Source organism: Orcinus orca, chromosome 11 (genome assembly GCF_937001465.1).
Source record: "Orcinus orca chromosome 11, mOrcOrc1.1, whole genome shotgun sequence".
Lineage (NCBI taxonomy): Eukaryota > Metazoa > Chordata > Mammalia > Artiodactyla > Delphinidae > Orcinus > Orcinus orca.
Window position 1 is genome coordinate 3676060 of NC_064569.1, and position 22721 is coordinate 3698780.

The 22721-nt window shown below is 53.7% G+C and overlaps 1 protein-coding gene across 1 annotated transcript in view; it reads left to right on the plus strand.

The window, feature by feature from the left end:
- TEAD4 (TEA domain transcription factor 4) overlaps positions 1–22721 on the plus strand; it is a 68184-nt gene that overhangs the window by 1000 nt on the left and 44463 nt on the right. The gene's annotated exons all lie outside the window — the stretch shown is intronic.

Consider the following 22721-nt stretch of genomic DNA (forward strand, 5'->3'; position numbering starts at 1 on the left):
GAGTCTGGGGAGCAGAGCTCCCGGACCCCGAAGCGGATATTTCCCCGGCGGGTGGGCCGACCCGGGACTCGCGCCTCCGTGTACTCGTGTGTCAGGGGGTTCGGGCCAGACCCGGAGGGTAAGTGATGAGTTCATGTGGCGTCTGGCTGTCCTGCCTCCTTAGCTTCGAGTATATGTGAGGGTGACACCGGCTCACAGATGACTCACCTGGCTTCCAGGAGGCGGATTTGTTTGTGTTGAGCGGGAGCGCGTTTCCACTCGAGAAGAGTGCTGTTTGTCTGAGAGCTGAGTGTTTCTGAGCACTTGCGAGATGCCACGTCTCTCAGCGTGCGTTTTCCCCGCGAGGATGCTGTTCCTGGGCGAGACTGTCCTTGCTCCCTGCCGAAGCGGGGGCAGGAGACAGTGTCGTTGGTGGTGTGTGTACGGGAGTAGTTGGCTGTGGGAGTGTGTGGCCCCCAGGCTCCACTCGCCCTGGACCCGCGGAGCTGGAAGGAAGCTGTCCACACCTGCCTCTTCCAGGCAGCTGTCTTTCTAGGGAGGTCGGTTTTGTTCTGCCTGGGCAGAAAGTTAAGGGAAGTTGAGATTCTTGCCTTTCGTGACGGTAGTGAGATTTGGGGATGTTTGTGGGGTTGGACCCCCCCAGAAAGAGACCATTTCGAATCTTGAGATTTGTGTAAACAGGGCTTTACTTTACTTATTTTTAACTTTTAAAAAATGTTATGCAGTTTTTAGAGGTAACTTTCCATTTCCAGTTACAACAAAATATGGGCTATCCTCCCTGTGTTGTACAACACATCCTTGTAGCCTGTGGTACACTCAATAGTTTGTACCTCCCCTCCCCCGCCCCTAAATTGCCCCGCCCCCTCCCCACTGGCAACCACCAGTTTGCTCATATCTATATCTGTGAGTCCTTTTCTTTTTTGTTATATTCACTAGTCTGTTGTTTAAGTTCCACACGTAAGTGATATCACACAGTATTTGTCTAGACAGTGCTTTTAAATTTGGCCCCAAGAACAAGGAGGAATCGAACTACTTTCTCCTGGTCCAGCTCTCCTTAGAGCTGCCGGGGCAGTCAAAAGGAAGAATCCCCCTCCTTGAAGACTTGCTAGACCAGGAGGCACTGTCCTGAGCATTGCAGAGATGCTTTCGTGCCAGCCTGGGAGGGAAGGCTGCCTCTGATTTGCCGGTTGACCTGTGAGGAGAATCTTGTGGGGTATCTCTGTTTCCCCATCTCTTCCTTTCTGCTTTGCTTTCTGTTTTCTCTCCATTGGGGTTTCACCATGTGAAACATTTTAGAGGAGGGAGCTGGGTAGGGCGAGAGCCACAATGCCCAGGAGATTGGCCGCAGTGTAAGATTGACAGCGCGGTGGGGATGGGCGGGGTGAACGCAGGCCGACCCCTTATCGAGTTCTTTCTTCATTCTCACAGCCACATGCTGTGGGCATAATGTTTATGGCTTCTTGAAAGGCAGGGACCAGACACTGCCAGGGGGTGGGGACTCGCCGCCCCTCCTCCACGCACCCTGAGGACACAGGTGTGCTGCTGGGGGCCACCTCCCCGCTCACCGGCTCAGGCCAGGTGTGGGTGGGGCTTCGAGGGCGTCTGGTCTAAAGATGGAGTAGAGCGGGTTCAGGTTTGGGGTCACACGTACCAGGGTATAAATCCTGACAGTTACTCGCTACCTTTAAGGCTTCAGGCTTGGTTTCCTGATGAGTAATATGGGAGGAGTTCATTAGTATCTATCGGAAAAGTTGGTGGTGAAAATTCAGTGTTTGCAGAGCACCTCGCACCGTGCCTGGCACAGCCAGAGGCGCAGCAGCCAGTGTTTCCTAAGCCTGTTTCAGCCTAGAACCCCTTTTTTCCTGGGAACTTCTCTGAACACCCTTTGCTAAACCCTGCCCTGCCATTCATGTTTATTTAGCCAAATGGCTTGAGCGTTTGCTGTACGCCAGGCCCTACAGGCTTCTTCCCTCAGACTTAGGAACCAGGGTCGCTAGTGGCCCAGGTGGAGGTGGGAGCCTGGCTTTGTCACCGCAGAGCACAGGGTCTCCAACTCCTATGTTCTAATTACCGTTTTGCCTTGACCCCAGGGTGAACTCGCTGAACATTAGTGAACTCTAATGTCAGCACCTAACTCGCTCATTTTATTTTTATTTATTTATTATTTTTTTGCGGTACGCGGGCCTCTCACTGCTGTGGCCTCTCCCATTGTGGAGCACAGGCTCCGGACGCGCAGGCTCAGCGGCCATGGCTTACGGGCCCAGCCGCTCCGCGGCATGTGGGATCCTCCCGGACCGGGGCACGAACCCGTGTCCCCTGCATCGGCAGGTGGACTCCCAACCACTGTGCCACCAGGGAAGCCCACTCGCTCATTTTAGAGGTGAGGAGCAGCCACTACAGAGAACAGCATGGAGCTTCCTTAAAAAACTAAAAATATATGGTCCAGCAATCCCATTCCTGGCATATATCCAGAGAAAACTGTAATTCGAAATGATACATGTACCCCAGTGTTCATAGCAGCACTATTTACAATAGCCAAGACATGGAAGCAACTTAAATGTCCATTGACAGATGAATGTATAAAGAAGATGTGGGGGGCTTCCCTGGTGGCGCCGTGGTTGAGAGTCCCCCTGCCGATGCAGGGGACACGGGTTCGTGCCCCGGTCCGGGAAGATCCCACATGCCGCAGAGCGGCTGGGCCCATGAGCCATGGCCGCTGAGCCTGCGCGTCCGGAGCCTGTGCTCCGCAACGGGAGAGGCCACAACAGTGAGAGGCCCGTGTACCACAAAAAAAGAAGATGTGGTACATATATACAGTGGAATACTACTCAGCCATGAAAAAGAATGAAATAATGCCAGTTGCAGCAACATGGATGGACCTAGAGATTATCATGCTAAGTGAAGTAAGTCAGACAGAGTACCATATGATATCACTTATATGTGGAATCTAAAAAATGGTACAAAAGAACTTATTTACAAAACAGGAATAGACTCACAGACATAGAAAACAAACTTACGCTTACCAAAGGGGAAGGGGGTGGGGGAGGGATAAATTAGGAGTTTGGGATTAGCAGATATACACGCTCTATATAAAATAGATAAACAACAGGACCTACTGTATAGCACAGGGAACTATATTCAGTATCTTGGAGTAACCTATAATGGAAAAGAATCTAAAAAAGAATATATATACATACACACACAAAATAACTGAATCACTTTGCTGTACACCTGAAACTAATACAATGTTGTAAGTCAACAATATTTCAATAAAAATTTTAAAAATAATAAAAATAAAGATGGGAAACTGAAGCCCTAGTGGGACAGTAGCTTGCTTAAGGTCACACAGCTGGGACTGGAGTCCACCCTGGTCCGTTCTGGTCCACTCTGTCTCCTGCGCCGTCTCCTGCTCTGTGGGTCCCAATGCCCAGACTCCTGGCCACCTTCGTCTAACAGGCGTGGAGGCTGGCGCACTGTGCCTCCTGCCTTCCTTTGCCCCCTGTGACCCTTTGCTGGCAGGAGTTGGGACCACAGCTCTCTTTAAGGCTCTGAAACTGTAGCTGAACAGCTGCTGTCTGGGGGGGCCCCCCCTTCCCCCTAGGGTGTGGCCAGTTCAGGGGCCCAGGTGGAGGTGGGTCAGGGCTGTGTAGCCAGGCATAGTCTCCAGCTCCTAGGCTCTCATTCCAGCTTTGCCTTGACGGCTTCTGAAGTGACAGTTCTTCGCATGCTTTTGGTTTTTCCATGTAGATATTAGGGATATGGGCTGGGAGCCCTCAGCTGTAGCGACTGGCCCTTTGGGAGCATTTCCACCAGAATCCCAGCCCCCAAGGGCCTTGCCCAACCACCTCCGGCCTTCAGTACATCAGGAGGATGGGCCCGGCTCCCTGCAGTGCGGACTGCGAGGGTGGGCGGGCCCCCATGGGTGGGGACTCGGCTTCCTTTGACCCAAACTTCACTCGAACAATAGACTTCAGAGGAGTCACCAGGGGCAGGAAATGGGAGCTGTGCGGAGGCTGGGTGACCCTCGTGGGGGAGGGGATGCATATCCGGCCTGAAGGAAAGGCAGGGTGTTGGGGGCAGTGCGAAGGGCACTGGGGAGGGGCCGGTGACACAGGGTGGGCCTCTCCTCTGCAGGGGCCCTGTTGACTCAGAGAAGCCTGAGCTGCTGAAGCCCATGCTCTGGCTGAACCCTCTGCTTTGCCTTCTCAGCCGAGGTGTCTAGTGTCTGCTGGCCTGGCCCACCCCTGCCAGAGCTGCGCTGCGTTCCCTCAAGCCCCCGAGATGTTTGCGTGCATTGTCCCGTGAACCCCCCAGGATAAAAGACCGCTCGTGTTCCTCCCTGGCTGATGGCCATCTTGGCGTTGAGCGTTGAGTAATAGTTGACTGGGCCGTGGGCAGAGCTCCAGGTGGGGAAGCAGCCGGCCTGGGTCAGCTGGACAACAGAAAGGGATTTTTCTGAGCTACAGTCAGAACAGGAGGACAACGGGGACAGGCTGGGGGGCAGGTGGCGGAATGCTCTCCCAGGTGAAGTGCCCTTACCACGCCCTCATCTTTGTCAGAGTAGAGCAGACCTGTGAGAGGGGCGAAGGCCAACCTTGGACGAGTGCGTTGGACCACACTTGAGTTGCGTTTCCTGAGCTCAGGTGGCCAGATTCTCACAGATCGCGTTTTGGGGACCTGAGAGAAGCTTCTGGGATCTGGGAGGAGGTGAGGACGGCAGGATAGCAAATGCTGTCCTGGTTCATCTCTTCAAGGGGGCAAGACCGGGGTCCTGAAATGGCCGGCTGGTAAGCTTCTTATCCATCCCTGGCCAAATTCCAGGTCAGATATTTGAACATACAGTCTGTGGGGACATCAGAAATGAAGTTGAGGTAACTAGTGGCCAACATGGGTTCACTCTACCAAGTCGTGGGAAAATAACCTAATTTGGGTTCAGGAGAATTGAGTGTGTTCTGGCCGATGGCCGCCATTAAGATGGATTTGTGACCGGTTGAAAGACCACCCTGGGTACTGAGCTCACGTCACCCTGGGGCGAGGTCTCTAGTGATGTATGTCACATCTTTTCTGGCTTTGTCCTCTATCAGTTCTGTGCGTGTTCAGGATAACAAACCTATTGGATGACAGAACCAGGATTCAAAATCCTTTCAATTGACTAAAATGCTGAGATTAAGCAGAACCCTGAAATTAAAATAAATTTTCAGTTAAGATTAATACATGCTCATTATAGAACACCAGGAAAATAAAGAAATGTATAAAGGAGAAAATAAAATGGTACATAGTGCCACAACTCAGGGATGAGTACCGTTAATATTTTGGTATATGTCCCTCCAAACTTGTGTTCATGCAAGTCTATATATTTTAACATAATTGCAATTATACTCTATTCTGTTTTTTTAACTACTCTATACTATAGAGTGAGTATATAAATTATTGAAAACCATAATTTTAAGGATCTGAATAATATTACAAGTATTGTCATATGACAATATGTCATATGTCATATTGTCATATGACAATACCTTATTTAACTGTGCTGTACTGGACTTTAAAAAAAATTGTTTTCAATTTTTAGCCATTCAAAATAACTTGACATCTAGCGATATTAAACATGTCTTCATATCTCAAGATGAAACCTAAAAAGTTTATGTGTAAAATCCTGCATTTAAGTTCAGAATATCAATTATATAGAATAGGAACTTACTGTCCATTCTTGTGGGGGAAAAAAAAACTTGGGGTTTTTGGTTGATGAAGGAAGGGGAAGGGAAATGAGCATTTATTAAGTGCCTACTGGATGCCAGGTGTTATTCTAAACATCTCTCTCGACATCTCTCTTTTAATCTTCACAGCAGCCCTGCGAGATGGGGTTTGTTATTATTTTTTGAACCTCTCCTTTACAGAGGAGGAAGAAGCTACACAGAGATTAATGCGGGGTTTAAGTTTGTACCCGGGTCCATCATGCGCTTCCCTTTGGGCCCTGTGGTGTGCGGAGCCTGCGTCAGAAAGGCTTGAGTCCAGTGCAGTGCTCCGGCCACACTGGGAGCCTCCTCTGGTTTTGGAGGTTGGACACACCGGACCTAGGAAGCACTGAGCTTCGAGCATCTCAGCCGAGTTTGGAGCGGGGGTGGGTGTTGGCATTTCTCTCCCAGGAGGCAGCCCTCCGTGCAGGACCAGCAGATCCATCCGTGATCTCAGGAGGCAGGACCAGGTGGAGCTACACAGAATTTCTGTTTCTGTGCAGAACTGGTTAGGGATGCTTCGCCGGACATCTCTGCGCTGGATGGGAGGTGGGATCAGATGACCTCTGGGGCCTCTGCCTCCCCCTTATGGCCCTGGCCTCAGTTTCTCCACATGTGGCAGGTGGGGACCCCACTAGGCGAGGAGGGAGGTGTTTTCCCACTTTGGCCCTCGGGGAGATCCATCCTGCCGGAGGCGAGGTTGAGAGATGTGGGGGAAGGAGCAGTGTCCCAGCGGGTGGAGGATGCAGCACGGGGAGGTGTGGGCGGCGTTGCCTGGCCCGCGTCACCCTTGTGCAAGCTGAGTGGACGGGCGTCAGGGTCAGGGGAAGATGCCCCGGCGTCGGGTAGCGGCTGCGAGCACAGACTCCGGAGCCGGTGCTGTCCGCTGGGAATGTGAAATTGTATGTGAGCTGGGAACCGCATTTAAGAGGCGCAAAGAAGCTAGTCAAATGAATTTTTTTGTTAACTTTTTATTTTGCATTGGAGTAGAGTTGATTAACAATGTTGTGATAGTTTCAGGTGTACAGCACAGTGATTCAGTTATACATTTTCCCATTAGGTTGTTAACATAATAGTGAGCAGAGTTCCCTGTGCTATACAGTAGGTCCTTGTTGGTTATCCATTTTAAATATAGCTGTGTGTACGTGTCAATCCCAAACTCCCTAACTGTCCCTTCCCCCACCCTTCCCTAGTGAAATGAATTTTAATAATATTTTCTATTAAACTACAGTGTCTAAAATATTATCGCTTGACGTGTAATCAATAGTAAAACAATATTAATGAGATAATTGACATTGTTTTTCGTAAAAAGGGTTGGGATCCAGCCCGTGTTTTATACTCAACGGCACGTCTCTGTTGCACCGGCCACGCTTCAAGTGCCCACTAGCCGTGGCCAGTGTTTGGGCAGTATAGCTTCACAGCCAGCCTGCCTGCCTGGGTTTGAAGCCCCTACCTGCTGCTCTTCAGCTATGTGGCCCTGGGCAAGTTTCCAGGCTGCAGTGTGTCTTATTCCCCCCCCCACTTTTTTTTTTTTTTTGGCCGAGCCACGTGGTTTGTGGGATCTTAGTTCCCGACCAGAGATCCAACCCGTGCCCCCTGCAGTGGAAGCGTGGAGTCCTAACCACTGGACCGCCAGGGAAGTCCCTTATTTTCCCCGCTTATTAATGGGGGCAATACTAATAACAGTGCCACCCCCATACGGTTGATGTGAAGGTTAAATTAGGCAATATCTGTAAGGTGCTTGGTTTCTTTGCCGGGCACATATTAAACACTGTATAAGTGTTTATCAGGTAAATGACCTATAACTGGTCCTTAACCCCTGGAGAGGCAGTGCTGTGCTTGGGAAAGCCCAGCCATAGAGGGACCCCGTGGTCCCTGGGCTTCCCTGCCGGTGCCCGTAGTTCTACAGAGTGAAATGGATTCAGATCAGATGGGCTGGTCAGTTGTTGCTGCACAGGGGGCCACCTCCTGGGAGAGAAATGCCAGCCCCCGATGATGGCACAGCGTCCTGTCCCTCAACAGGTGTGTCCTGAGCCTCTGTCTCCTCGGGGCTCGGAGCTGTGCTTCGTGGCAAGGAGGAAGAAAAGCGTCCTGGAAAATCGCGTGACCTCGTGTCGACTTGGAGGTTTGAGTGCTTCCGACACCCCCCGCGGAGCTCCGCCAGCCGCAGCAGCGCCAGCTCTCCTTGGCATCAGCCTCCTCCGCTTGCACCTGCCCTCAGTGGTCACAGAGCACCCACGGTGTGCCCGGCCTGTGCCAGGTGCAGCAGGGGGCACGTGGCAGGTGCTCAAGGAGCGTGCGATCCAGCAGGGGAGACGGACTGAGTAACGAATGCTGAGAGCCTGCGGGGTGCTTGAAGGGCCAATGAGAAGCACAGACAAGGGACTTCCCTGGCGGTCCAGGGGTTAGGGCTCCGCACTTCCACTGCGGGGGGCACGGGATCCATCCCTGGTTGGGGAACTAAGATCCTGCGTGCTACATGGTGCGGCCAAGAAAGAAAGAAAGAAAGAAGGAAGGAAAGAAGCAGCAGCACAGGCAAGTGCAGAGGGGATGCCTGGTAAAGAGGATTCATCCTGAAGGGGCTGGGAGCAGTCAGGGAAGGCTTCGTGGAAGAGGAGCCACTTGCGCTGGCTTTGAAGGATGGGTAGGTTTTTGACAGCTGAGTGTGTACATGTGTAAGAGGGACAGAGAGAAGGAGAGAGGGAGGAAGGAAGAGGGCAGGAGAAATATCTGTGAGAAGACAGAAAAAGTAGTGATTTCAGGGCTGTGGGCATGAAATGACTAGAGGAGGGACTTTATGAACACGGTCCCTTTTCCGGGTACTCTGGGTAGAATAAGGAGGACTTGTTAAAAGTTTCGTTTTTAATTTACATGCAGCCAAGTTTACTCCTTGTGATGTGTAGTCCTATGAGCTTTGACATATGCACGGAGTTGGGCAGTCGCCACCGCGGTCAGGGTCCACAACCGACCGTCTCCCCAGACGGCTCCTCAACGCTGCAGCCCCTTTGCCCCATGCCCACTCTGCCCTCCCCGATCTGTTCTCACTGCTGTGGTCTTGCCTCTTCTAGAATGTCAGGTGGAATCATACAGCATGTAGCTTTGGGCTCTGCTGACTTCACTCAGCTGGATGCCCCCTTCGACCAGGTGGTGTGTGGGTCAGAAGTTAGTTCCCTTTCATTGCTGAGTCACAAGGACCCCGTCATAGGGAATTTTATGGCGGTCCGGTGGTTAGGACTCCGAGCTTCCACTTCATGGGGCACAGGTTCAATTCCTGGTCGGGGAACTGAGATCCTGCATGCCATGTGATGTGGCCCAAAAACAAAAAATACAAAATAAAGGACCCCGTTATATGGCGTCCCAAACTGTGCTTGGCCATTTGCTGGTTGAAGGACTTTGGCCTGGTTTCCAGACTTTGATGATTTTGTAAAGCTGCTGTCGTCACTGGTGTGCAGGTTTTTGTGCCAACACAGGTCTCCATTTCTCTTGGATAAATACCTAGGAGTGGGATTGCTGGGTCACGCGATGCGTGTATGTTTTAAGCTTTAAGGAACCGCCGAGCCGTTCTGCCACGCGCACCGTTCGGCCCTCCTCCCGGCAGAGCGTCAGGGCTCCATCACTCGGTGTCTTCAGCAGCGCTGGTGCTGTCAGGTTCCTTTCTGTCCTGTTTGTGCCATCCACGGAGGTGTGGAGTAGAATCTCCTTGAGGTTTTAATTTGCATTTCCTTGATGGCCACCACGTGGAACGTCCTTTCGGGTGCTTATTTGCCATTCATACAACTTCTTTGGTGAGAGGTATGTCCAAATCCTTTGCCTGTTTTTTTCGTTCGATTGTTCTGTTATGAGAGTTCTTTAATATTCTGGATACAAGTCCCCTGTCAGACGTGTGATTTACAAATTTGGGGGAAGTTCACTTAAGGAGAAAATCTCCAAAAGAAGATGCTAGGTGTGGGCTAAGAGTTTGGTGTCCTAAGCCTTGGCCTTTCTTCAGGGCAAAGGTGGGACCGGGTTGAGGTGGGACATGGGGGTTCCTTAGAGAAAGACCTACGGGAAAGATGAAGGGACCGGGTCTTCCGGGCGCAGCAGCTGCTTCAGAGCAGGAGGCCGCGGTGGTGTCTCGCTGGCCAGGCTGGCCAGGCCCATCAGAACAGGGAACGCTTGTGCACAGCCTGGGTATCAGCCGCTTCCGTGGCCTTGTTTCCAAACTGGGCTAGCGTGCATTCTGGAATTGGAGGCGGGGACTTGGCCAGGTGGCCGGAGTAAGGGCTGGGCGGGGGTGTGGCTGGTGCAGAGCGGAGTCAGTGGGGTGGGTTTCTGGGTCAGGGTGGGTCTTCGCTGGTGTGACCTCAGCCTGGGGTCTGAGGGCCCTGCGCCATTGGAACTTCTACCCCGGTGCAGGCAGGGTGGCTCTGAGACAGAAGGACATTCCTATGAAAATGACCCAGGGTGGGGTGGGTGCTGCCTCTCTGTTAACCTCCGTCCAGCCTGGCCCTCGCCTGTGTCCTGGGGGCCGTGGTGCTGCCAGATGCAGGGGTCTTTTCTCTCCTGGACAGGCCTTTCCCAGAGGTGATTAGAGAGCGGGCAGAGCTGAGGATGGGGCTTGCGTGCTGCTCCCTGGGGCTCCCCCTGAGCCTTCGCCCCGCCGTGGCTCCCTGATGCCCTGGGCCCCGGAGGGCTCCTCCCTGGCGGGGGCGGGGGGGGGTGCTGAGCTGCAGGGGCACTGGTGCGGGCACAGCCCCAGTCCTGGCACGTGGGCACGGTCCTGCCCTCTGCGGGTGCAGCGGTGTAGGGGAGGCCCAGCTTGCTCAGGCCGTGCCTGGGGATTCGCCTTGTGAGGAGTTTCCAAGGCTCCAGGTCCTTGATGTCTTGTGAGATCTGGATTCCACAGGACAGGCCTGCCCAGAGGGAGCCCAGCGGGTTGGTGCGGTCCCTTGGCCTCCAGTACTTTTGTGACTTCTGTTTTATTTTAGAATCCTGGGAAGGGCCCAGAGGAGAAATAAATGCAAGGCTTACTCCTCCCATCTTTTTTTTTTTCTTCCAGCTTCCCCAAATGCATATTTATCTTTATTTATTTATTTTTGGCCGCCCTGTGCGGCTTGTGGGGTCTTAGTTCCCCGACTAGGGATTGAACCTGGGCCCTTGGCAGTGAGAGTGCCAAGTCCTAACCACTGGACTGCCAGGGAACTGCCTACTTTATTATTATTTTTTAAATGTATTTTATTGGAGTAGAGTTGATTTACAATGTTGTGTTACTTTCTGCTGTACAGCGAAGTGATTCAGTTATACATATGTACAGTCTTTTCCACCTTTTCTTTAAGTCAGTTTGTTGTTATTATTACTTTGAGCGGTTTTGGGTTTACATAAAAGTTGAGCAGAAATTACACAGAATACCCTCCCTCCTCCCCGCTTTCTGCTTAGGAACACCTTGCCCTGTGTGGCATATTTGTTACCTTGCTGGGCCAGGATTGATATGTTATTAACTAAAGTCCACAGTTTATATTAGGGTCCGCTGTGTGAGTGGTGTGTTCTGTGGGTTTGGACACATGTCTCGTCACATGTCATGGTGGCATTTCAGCCCCAGAAGGAGTGGCTTCACTGCCCTGGGACTCCTGCGTCCCACCTGCTCATGCCTCCACTGATCTTCTGTTGTCCCCATGGCGTCACCTTCTCCGAATGCTGTGTGGTCTTTGTCGTACAGTCTGCAGCCTTTCCGCGTGCGGCTTCAGATGGGCTTCACTTAGGGATATGCCTCTAAGTTTCCTCCAAGTTTTCCCCTGACTTGAGAGCTCATTTCTTTTTCATCGTGAATGAGCTTCCCCTTTCCCCGCCTTTTCTCTTTGTAAGTGGGGACACCGAGGTCCAGAGAGGGAAAGTGTCCCCACGAATCATGGCAAGGCTGAACGTGGGACCTGATTTCTTCTCCTTGTGAGATCAGAGGGGCTTCTGTGGCCCCAGTGGGTGGGGCGGAGGTGGAGGGCCTTGGACAGGCACTTCCTGGATGCCTTAGGGCTAGGCCCACAGACACCCACAGCCCTGGCCGCTGGGCTGGGAGTAGGAGGATGGCTGGCCGTTCACAGAGCTGAGGGGGGTGGGGCGCTGGAGCCCCACCGCGCTGGAGCCCCGCCCTCATTAACCCCTGCCGCCCCTCTGGGGTGGGTGTCTGAGGGATGGGCTGGGGGCCTGTATCTGCTCAGGAATCTAATCTCCCCCTACTTCTCTGAGGCGCGCTCTGCCCCTCCCTGTTGACCTGTCCCTCTGGCCTGCTTCCCTCTTCACCGATTTCCTCCTTTCTGTGCCCCTCACTCTTCCTGCTGTTCACCTCCCCACTGTCCAGGGGAGGATGCTTCACACTGTCCTTGTCCCGCTCCCTCATCCCTCCATCACCCCTCTGTCATCCCTCCATCATCCCGCAAGTATCTTCAAGGACACAGCCCCAGAGAGTGGAATGCCCCGGCCGGTGTGAGGCCCAGCCAGGCCTCTGGCGCCGGGCTGCACAGCGCCACCCTCCCGGCTGCCCCGGCTCCCTGTGGCTTTGGTTCCCACAGGCGCTCACACTGGGAAGGACTGTGGGTCCCCTCCTTTTGCCTTCTTCGCTTTCACCCCCTCCCCATCCTGTCCTGTCGAGAGGTATGATCAACGTCCCCACTGAAAGGGGAGGGAGGGACGCGCTGCTGCCCTCCAGAGCTTTGCCTGTTTCATCATGCTGGTCCTCCATCATCGCTCCGCAAAGGGTGTCTGCTCCCAGTTTGAGGTATGAGGAAACAGGAGCTTCGGGAGGTGAATGCGTAGCGGCTCAGAGGCAGACGTTAACCCAGGTCCTGGGACTTCCCTGGCGGTCCAGTGGTTAAGACTCCACGCTCCCAGTGCAGGGGGCCTGGGTTCGATCCCTGGTCAGGGAAGTAGATCCCGAATGCCGCAACTAAAGATCCCGCGTGCCGCAACTACTGAGCCCACGTGCTGCAACGAAGACCCGACGCAGCCAAATAAATAAATATTTAAACAAACAAACAACAAAACCCAGGTCCTGTGACCCTGAACTTCTTCAGGATAGACCAGACAGCCTGACACCCAGCTTTCCCAGAGCTGTGTGCCTTCGGAGAGGAAGGGGCGTTGCCCGGCGCGAAGGACGGTGGGGTGTTTGGGCCTCATGGCCTCAGGTTCTGGGTGGTTTCGTTATTTGGCCTCCAGCAAGCCCTGGCTGGCCTTCTGAGTCACACGGGGGCCAGCTTTCTCCAGCTGGCTGCTGGGCCCTGCCCAGCCCATCCACTACCTGTGTGTTGTTTCTAACCTTCCCCTCCTTCCTTCCATCCCGGGGCTTTGCCCGCCTTCTCTCTCTGCATTTCTGGTTATACGTAGGCCACCTTCCTTTCTCTCCTGTATGCTGGGCTCCAGACTCCTGGAGTGACCCCCTCTCCCACCTCCATCCATTTCTTTTCCCCTTCTGTCTCCTGGTGGCCCTTTTTAAAAAACTATGGTAGAACATGCACAACATAAAATGTACCTTTTTTGTTTTTTGCGGTACGTGGGCCTCTCACTGCTGTGGCCTCTCCCGTTGCGGAGCACAGGCTCCGGACGCGCAGGCTCAGCGGCCATGGCTCACGGGCCCAGCCGCCCCGCAGCATGTGGGATCCTCCCGGACCGGGGCACAAACCCGTGTCCCCTGCATCGGCAGGCGGACTCTCAACCACTGCGCCACCAGGGAAGCCCTAAAATGTACCATTTTAACTGTTGTTAAGTGTACAGTTCAGTAGCATTAAGTACAGTGTTGTGTTACCATCACCATCGGTCTTCAGAACTTCTTCATCACCCCAAACAGAATCTCTGTCCCATTACAAACTTCCCCCTCACGCCACACCCCGCATAACCTGTCGTCTACTTCCTGTCTCTATGGATTTGCCTGTTTCAGGTGTTTCATAGAATATTCATCCTTTATGTGCCTGGCTCATTTCACTTAGCATAATGTCCCCAAGTTCATTCAGGTTGTAGCATGTGTCAGAATTTCATTGCTTTTTATTTTTATTTATTTTAATTTTTAATTTTTGTATCTTTTTGGCCGTGCCACATGGCTTTTGGGATCTCAGTTCCCCGATCAGGGATTGAACCCGTGAAAGCGCGGAGTCCTAACCACTGGAGCGCCAGGGAACTCCCTTTTTTTTCCCCCCCCATTCCTTTTTTTTTTTTGCGGTACGCAGGCCTCTCACTGTTGTGGCCTCTCCCGTTGCGGAGCACAGGCTCCGGACACGCAGGCTCAGCGGCCATGGCTCACGGGCCCAGCCGCTCCGCGGCATGTGGGATCTTCCCGCACCGGGGCACGAACCCGTGTCCCCTGCATCGGCAGGCGGACTCTCAACCACTGCGCCACCAGGGAAGCCCTCCCCCATTCCTTTTTAAAGCTGAATAATAGTTCACTGTATGGATAGATGACCTTTTGTTTATTCCTTAGTCTGTTGAAGGACATTTGGGTTGTCTCCACCTTTTGGCTGCCTTGGGGCATGTCTTTCTCCACCAGGTGTGATTTTCCCAGGGTCTTGAGCTCAGTGTCTATTGAAATCCTCCCCCTCCCCCCAAGATGTTTACCTGTAATGGTTTAACGTGTTACTCTCCCTGGTGCACTGGATTCTTGTCATTCCTGATTCCTATAAAGTCACCGAGAACGTGAATTAGCAGGTACTGAACCAGTGTTCTGAGGGCAGACACGGGTTAGGTTCCTGTGAGCCTCTGGTCGCAACATTTTTGTCATCCATTTAATTCGTAATCTTGCTTTATGTGTGTTTCTGTTCAGAGACACCTAACTTAAATAGATTGTTGATTCATAAACATTGAGCTCACGAACAACAGCACCATCACTCCCGCCTGGACGAGGCTTATCTAACGCGTGTATTTTCTCCATAAGGCACATCACGACCTCCTTGCACTTGGGGACACCAGGCAGCCCCCCAGCACTGCACTTGGGGGCCATTTTAAACAGTGAGATCAACAACAAAAAGACAAAAATGGGAAAAGCATGGCACTAAATAGACCGGGAAAAGGACGGACGCTTGTTTGGGGTCTGAGCTGAAACTGGAAGGCAGGGTGGGCTGGCTTGACCTCAGGTGGACCACGGGTGATGGCCGCTCAGCGCAGGGACACGTCCGAGTGACCGGGAAGCACCGCCAGTGTCAGTTTGGGTTACGGATTCTAGTGAGTGAACGAATTTGCAAACACGGAATCTGTGACGGTTTTGTGGATAATAAGGGGTAGACTGTACTTGCATCGTTGCAGGGACCCCTGGACCCATAGACTGAAGTATGTTGAGTACAGAACCGTGTCCTAGTGACCTCATACCCCGAGCCTGGCATATAGTAGGTAATTTCAGCTTTCCTGAGGCGTAACTGACATCTAGAACTATAAGATACTTCAAGAGTCTGGTGATTTGACGTGCGTATACATTTTGAAAGGGTCCCCTCCATCTAGTTAATTAGCACATCTCTCATCTCACATGTTTTTCTTTTGTGTGTGTGTGGGAGAACATTCAGCAACTGTAGTCACCATGTGAGACATTAGACCTCAGACCCTTCTCTCCCTCCCTCTCTCTCTCTCTCTCTCTCTCTCTCTCTTTCTCTCTCCCTCCCTCTCTCCCTCTCTCCCTCCCTCCCTCCCTCCCTCCCTCCCAGCGTGGCACATGGGATCTTAGTTCCTGACCAGGGATCGAACATGTGTCCCCTGCAGCGGAAGCGTGGAGTCCCAACCACTGGATCGCCAGGGAAGTCCTCAGACCTTATTCTTAGAGCTGAACTTTTTTGTTCCCTTTTACGGACCTCTTCCATTTCCCTCCGCCCTCCATAGATGTTTGTGGTTGGACTGGTGTCGGGAATTAAGTACAGAGGCCTGGCCTCAGCCGGAAAACAATGTGCGTGAACTCAGAGGCTGGAGGGAAGAGGGGGACGGGGCTGGAGGGAGGCTGGGGCCCACTGTTCCTGATCTCCCTTCCTGTTCTTGTCTAAGGAATGAGGTCCGGCCAGCGAAGGCTCAGAGATGACTGCCCCTGCCCTCCCCACCCTGGCACCCCAGAGGTCTCTGTCTGCTTCAGTGTGTGCAGTATTTTGTGGTCCTTGTAGAGCTGGATCCAATCTCCAGAGTCTGGTCCGGTGAGACTAGCCAGCGTAATGATGGGAGAGCCATTTTTGTCCCAGCTCTGAAGTCTGTTGGATGAGGAAAATCCACACTGTCCAGTGCAGTGCTCTGTGGGTTCTGTAACAACTAAGTCAGATTGGGCGAAGCACCTGGGGTTCAGAAACTAGACCCCACCTGCCCTGATAACCGGACCTCATAGATGAGTCCTGCAGCCTGAAGAAGGATCCCCGTTCTGGGGTTGAGGCAGAAGGGGACCCACTCCCTTCCTCCCAGATTACTTAGTCTCCACGCCCCGCCCCCCCAACCATATCCCATATCCCACATCTTCACGTATCTGGAAGATTGGGACGGGTTCCTGGAAGGAAACCCCAAGTTTTCTTTTCCTTACAGCTTCTCAGTTATAGGGGTTGTTGGGACGAAGAAGGTGGTTCTTCCAAAGGCCTCCAGGAGAGGACCCTCAGCGTTAAGAGCTGAGGCCTCTGTGGGCAGGACGTGAGAACCCCGTCCCAAGGGTCCTGTGTGGCTGGAACCTTTAGCCTGGATGCCCGAGCTCTTGATCTTGTAACTGGGCGGGAGCCTCAGGCCCTGTCCTCATTGTCCCTCCCTAACTTTCTGGATGACGCCAGGCAAGTCCCATAAACTTCCCTAGCTCCTTCCAGTCTCCATCACTTCCAGTCTGGGGGCAGGGCCATGGAGAGGTTATAACATGTGTTGACGCCCAACGAGTCAGAGATGTGATAAAACGGAAACGAGTAGTAGATTTGTCCTTGACCGAGGAAAGGGGATCAGTGGAAGAATTGACTCCTTAATTAAGGATGCCGTGTGCTGCTGAGTCCCCAACTTGGAGCCAGGAGTGGTGGGGGATATGGATGTAGGAGAAAATCACGTCCTCAAGTAGCTCACAGCCAGCAGGGGAAACAGGTGGGCACAGGTGCCATCACTTTTCCAGGACCAGGTGTTGCCGCGTTCTGAGTGGCATGTTGGGGGCTCCAGGTGTTAGGGGGAGTTGGGGGGGCTGAGTGATCACCGATGGCCGTGGAGGGCTACCGAAAGGGGTGGGCTTTGAGAGCAGGAGACAAGTCTTGAGGACACCACAGTGGACCAGGCAGGGGACTAGATCTGAGGTCACTCTCTCAGGGTGGGATATTGGTCCTCCTTGAGACTTGGGTTCTCCATTTATAACCTGGGGATCACAGTTCCCTTCCTGTCCTGAAGGTGTTTTTTTTTTTTTTGCCTCTCCCGTTGGGGAGCACAGGCTCCGGATGCGCAGGCTCAGCAGCCATGGCTCACGGGCCCAGCCGCTCCGCAGCATGTGGGATCTTCCCGGACCGGGGCACGAACCCGTGTCCCCTGCATCGGCAGGCGGACTCTCAACCACTGCGCCACCAGGGAAGCCCCTGAAGGTGTTTTTGAGAAGCTTATTATTCTCATTATTAGAAAGGTCTTGATAAAAGCCAGGGTAAGTTCCCAATTCTTTGGAAAAGTCCTGAGTAACTGGCATCAGCGGTCCCTAGGATGGAGCTGAGTGTTGTGTGGCCTTGGGTGGGCTTTTAGGTGGGGTGGGGCAGAGCAGGAGGCCTCCAGGGCAAGCCCTGGAGCCAAGTCAGGGATTATTTTTGTTCCTCTGCTCGTGGCACCTGGCCCGGGCTCAGCGATGCCATCTGTCCCCTCCAGCCCCTCCTGGCAGGGCCCCCGAGGGTCGCTGGGGGACCAGGAGGAGGCGCAGAGGGACCCTTCACTGGGCTGCTGTTGGCTTACCCTACCCGCCATCCCTTCTAGCCGCGGGCAGAGGCCACGTGCGTGGGAGCTTTGCCTGGGGAGGGAAGCACCTGCCAGGCCCGGCTGTGGGCAGGCGGGGGTGGCGGAGGGGGGGTTGTGGACAGGACAGGCGGGCAGGGTTGTGGGCTGGGAATGGCAGGCCACACGGAGCTGGGAGCAGCTCCATTTCGGTAATGGATCCCGTGGCCCAGGGCCTCGGGTGACCCTCTGCCCAGCTCTCCTCCGGGCGGACCCAGTGCGGGGGCCTCAGCAAACCTGCCTCCTGGGGCAGGGTCTGGGCCCGGCTTCCCCCTGCCCACAAAGCCCAGCTCGCAGCCCAGCCCACCTCCCAGCCAAGCCCAGCTCCCAGCCCAGCCCAGCTCAGCCCAGCTCAGCTCAGCTCCCAGCCCAGCCCAGCTCCCAGCTCAGCCCAGCTCAGCTCAGCTCCCAGCTCAGCTCCCAGCCCAGCCCAGCTCCCAGCTCAGCTCCCAGCCCAGCCCAGCCCAGCCCAGCTCAGCTCAGCCCAGCTCCCAGCTCAGCCCAGCTCCCAGCTCAGCCCAGCTCCCAGCTCAGCTCCCAGCCCAGCCCACCTCCCAGCCCAGCTCCCAGCCCAGCTCAGCTCCCAGCCCAGCTCCCAGCTCAGCCCAGCTCGCAGCCCAGCCCAGCTCCCAGCTCAGCCCAGCTCCCAGCTCAGCTCCCAGCCCAGCTCAGCCCAGCTCCCAGCTCAGTCCAGCTCAGCCCATCTCCCAGCCCAGCCCAGCTCAGCCCATCTCCCAGCCCAGCCCAGCTCAGCCCAGCTCAGCCCAGCTCCCAGCTCAGCCCAGCTCCCAGCTCAGCTCCCAGCTCAGCCCAGCTCGCAGCCCAGCCCAGCTCCCAGCTCAGCCCAGCTCCCAGCTCAGCCCAGCTCCCAGCTCAGCTCCCAGCCCAGCTCAGCCCAGCTCCCAGCTCAGCCCAGCTCAGCCCAGCTCCCAGCTCAGCTCAGCTCAGCCCATCTCCCAGCCCAGCCCAGCTCAGCCCAGCTCAGCCCATCTCCCAGCTCAGCCCAGCTCCCAGCTCAGCTCCCAGCCCAGCCCAGCTCCCAGCCCAGCCCAGCTCCCAGCTCAGCCCAGCTCCCAGCCCAGCCCAGCTCCCAGCTCAGCCCAATTCCCAGCTCAGCCCAGCTCCCAGCCCAGCCCAGCTCCCAGCCCAGCCCAATTCCCAGCTCAGCCCAATTCCCAGCTCAGCCCAGCTCCCAGCTCAGCCCAGCTCCCAGCTCAGCTCCCAGCCCAGCCCAGCTCCCAGCCCAGCCCAATTCCCAGCCCAGCCCAGCTCCCAGCTCAGCCCAGCTCCCAGCTCAGTTCCCAGTCCAGCTCCCAGCCCAGCTCCCAGCCCAGCTCCCAGCCCAGCTCTCAGCTCAGCTCAGCCCAGCCCCCAGCCCAGCCCAGCTCCCAGCTCAGTCCAGCTCCCAGCTCAGTTCCCAGCCCAGCTCCCAGCCCAGCTCCCAGCCCAGCTCCCAGCCCAGCTCTCAGCTCAGCTCAGCCCAGCCCAGCCCAGCCCAGCTCTCAGCTCAGCCCAGCTCGCAGCTCAGTCCAGCTCCCAGCTCGGGGGAAGGAAGGGCCCAGGGAAAACAGGCCCTGCCCTGCTCTCCGAGGGGCCCACGTGGAGTCAGGGAAGTTGGGGCACCCTCCTTTTCATCTCCTAACTTTCTGGCCTCTGGGGCACCTTCTGTGTTTAGTGTCAGATCCCAGAAGAAAATCTAGGTGAAGCCAGGAGGCACGACACCGTAGGTATTCATATTATTAACTAGCTAGTATTAATTATTATTAGGCTTTAGGGTTTAAGGTGTATGGATCTAACTGGTCTGTTTAGGGCTCTAGGCTTTACGTGCAGCTTAGTAATAGTAAGGGTGACGTGAATAGCTCTTCCCGAGCACGGGCTCTGGGTCAGGCCCCGTGCAGTTGACATCTGGTCTTACCGACCGTCGCATGGACGCCTCTCCAAGGCAGATCGGTTTCCAGCCTCCTCTGAGCAAAGCCGCAGGCGAGAGTCCGCAAGGTATGTTTAGAGGCCGCTTGGGAGAGTAGGGGGTTGGGCTGCGAGCCGCAGGCACTGCCAGCGCAGGAGGGACCTGCCAGGGACAGAATTCACAGGTGATCTGGCTGAGGCCCAGAGAAACGGAGGGACTCGTCCACGGTCACAGCGGCTTGTAGACCTGGAGCCAGAAACGGCGTCTTGATTCCCAGACGTCACCTTCTCATTTACCAGCCTCCAGAATAAACCCCGAAGGGGTTTACATACAACTCAAGCTCTCCCTCTGCTGTGCCCAAGTCCAGACATTTACTGAGATTTCCTTCTGTTTCCTAACACTAAACACAGAACAGTGCATACTCCCCACAGAGAAATCATTACTTCACAGATGCACACCAAATAGCCATTGATTTGTTCATCCTTCTGTCCCCGGCGTGTGCAGCATGCGGAGGATTTAGTTGAGAAAGACGGCCAGCCCTGCCCTCGTGGGGTCTGTAGTGTGCTAAGGGGGACCAGTCACCCTGGGAGCTGGCGCTGAGGTGCCCAAAGCACCTGCCGGAGCGCAGAGGGCGCCTCACCCAGACTGAGCTTGGGGTCATCCTCCCAGGGGAAGGGGGATTTTAGCTGAAACAGCTGTACCCCTGAAACGAACCCAGTATTGTAAATCAGCTATTCAATTAAAAAAGAAAAGAAAAAGAAAAGATTTTGGCTGGACCTTAAGGATGGGTAGGAGTTGGCCGGGGGAAGGGGGTTGGGGAGGAAGGTCACCGGCAGCTCTGCCCTGTGCGGGGGAAGAGCTTGGCATTTTGTGGTATCATTTGGGCAACTGAGTTTGGGGCTTGGGAGGGGGGTGCAAAGAAGAGGGAGGAGAGAGAGGGGTGCAGACGGATGGAAGGTATGGATGGAGAGCCGCAATCGGCGGATAAAGGGCCTGTAAAATCCCATTATTTAAGAGCCCTGGGAAGATTTTAAGGGGAAGGATCGTGTGCGGTAGAAGCATCGCTGGCTGCAGTGAAGAGATTATGGCGTCTGGACGGGGCTTGGCCGGTCGTCCAGGTGAGCCCTGGGGAAGCTCTGGGTTAGCGCTCCAAGAGAGAAAGACGGGGTGTGGTCGTGAATCGCTGATGGGAGAGGAGAGGGAGAAGTCAAAACGCACTCCTCGGGTTTTTTGGCTTCTGGGTGGACGGTTGTGTCTGTTCCTGAGAGACGGGGCAGGAGGAAGATTCAGCCACAAGTGGAAGGACGGGACTTTGGCCGTGTTGAGTCGGAAGAGCTTTGGAGACGTCTGGGGATCGGTGACTGGTTGCTATGCAGTCCAAACCCAGGGAAGATTCAGGTTTGGGGATCATAGTGAGGGGTAAGCCATGGGTGAGGACCGCCCCTGCCCCCACCCAAGGGGTGTGTTCAGGGTTTAAAGAGGAGAGGTCAGGTCGGAACCATGGGGAGACATGTATGGGAAGGGTCTGACCCAAGGTGAAGGCGCTCCGTTAGATGACTTGACAACCGTCTTGGGCTTCCGTGTGTTTTGAGAATCAGTGTTAAGTTTTGTGGAAAACCTTGTGAGATTTTTATTCCTGATTTCATTGAATTTATGCTTTATCTGGAGAGGTTCAACTTCTTGGTGATGGGTTTTCCCATCCACAAACACACAGTTTCCTTTCCATTTATGTAGGGATTGTACGTCTTTCAAAGAAATTACCATTTTCTCTGTAAAGTGACAAATCTTTGTGATCACTACTAGATAAATTATGGCTTTGGTTTCCAAATGGGGTATTTGGAATACAAAAAATTATGTTGTCTAACACCTTATTTCTGGCATAAAAGAATGGAGTTGGTTTTGATATGTTGGTCTTGCTGAACTTTTTAATGATTTGTCCGTAGCATCTTTTCAATCTTCTATCATCCTTCCTTGGCGTAATGACACTTTTACTTCCTTTCCAATCTTCACAGTTCTTTTTCTGTTCTACTGTGTTGGCTAGGACTTCTATTACAGTGTGAGTGTTCAGTGTTGAAACTCAGCATTCTTTTTCTTATTCCTGACTTTAAATGTAATGCTTTTAGTGTTTAATCATTAAAAGTTTTGGTCATCAATTTCAACCTGTGAATCGGTTTTTTTTCCCTCACCAACCAGCTGGGTGTCCTACAATTCAACTCAGTTCTAACATTATCTACCGGGAGGTAGCGTGAGATCCCACAGGTTAAGGGCTCAGTCCCACAAGACTGAACCCCTGCAAGTTCAGGTTATCACCGACTATACATTGGAGGGTCCAATAAATCCCTCCCTTGGGTTCAGTTAACTTGCTTGAGTGGTTTACAGAACTCAGAGAAACATTTTACTTACCAGACTACCAGTTTACTGTAAAAGGATGTAACTCAGGAACAGCCTGATGGAAGAGATGCGTATGGCGTAGGGAAAGGGCGTGGAACTTCCATGCCCTTCCTGTTGGCAGTCACTCTCCCCATATCTGCACATGGTCACCAACTCAGAATCTCTCAGAACCTTCTCCTTTGGTGTTTTTATGGAGGCTTCACTGTTGAGGTATGGTTGATTACATCGTTGGCTGTTGGCGATTAATTCAACTCTTGCCTCTCTCCCCTCCCCAGAGGTCGGGTGGGTGGGGCTGAAAGTTCCACCCTCTAATCACTTGGGTGGTTCTCCTGGCCACCAGCCCCCATCCTCAGGTGCACCTCATTCCTGTAACAAAAGATACCTTTATGGCTCTCAGCACTTAGGAAATTTCAAGGATTTTGGGGGCTCTGTGTCAGAAACAGGACAAAGACCAAATGTGTACTTCTTATAAATCAAAATATCACAATAGGTTTTGGGAAGAAATCTGTTGTTAGATTAAGGAAGTTCCTTTTGTTTCTACAGTTTGCTAGGAGTTTTTACTGTGAATGGGTCTTGTATCAAATGCGTCTTCTGAGCTTATGGTTCAGAAATATGGTTTTTCTGCATTCGCATGTGTGTATGTATTGTGTGGCCAAACTTAGTGATCCTCAGTGTTGTTATTGTTTTTTTTTTGCGGTACTGGCCTCTCACCGTTGTGGCCTCTCCCGTTGCAGAGCACAGGCTCCGGACGTGCAGGCTCAGCGGCCATGGCTCACGGGCCC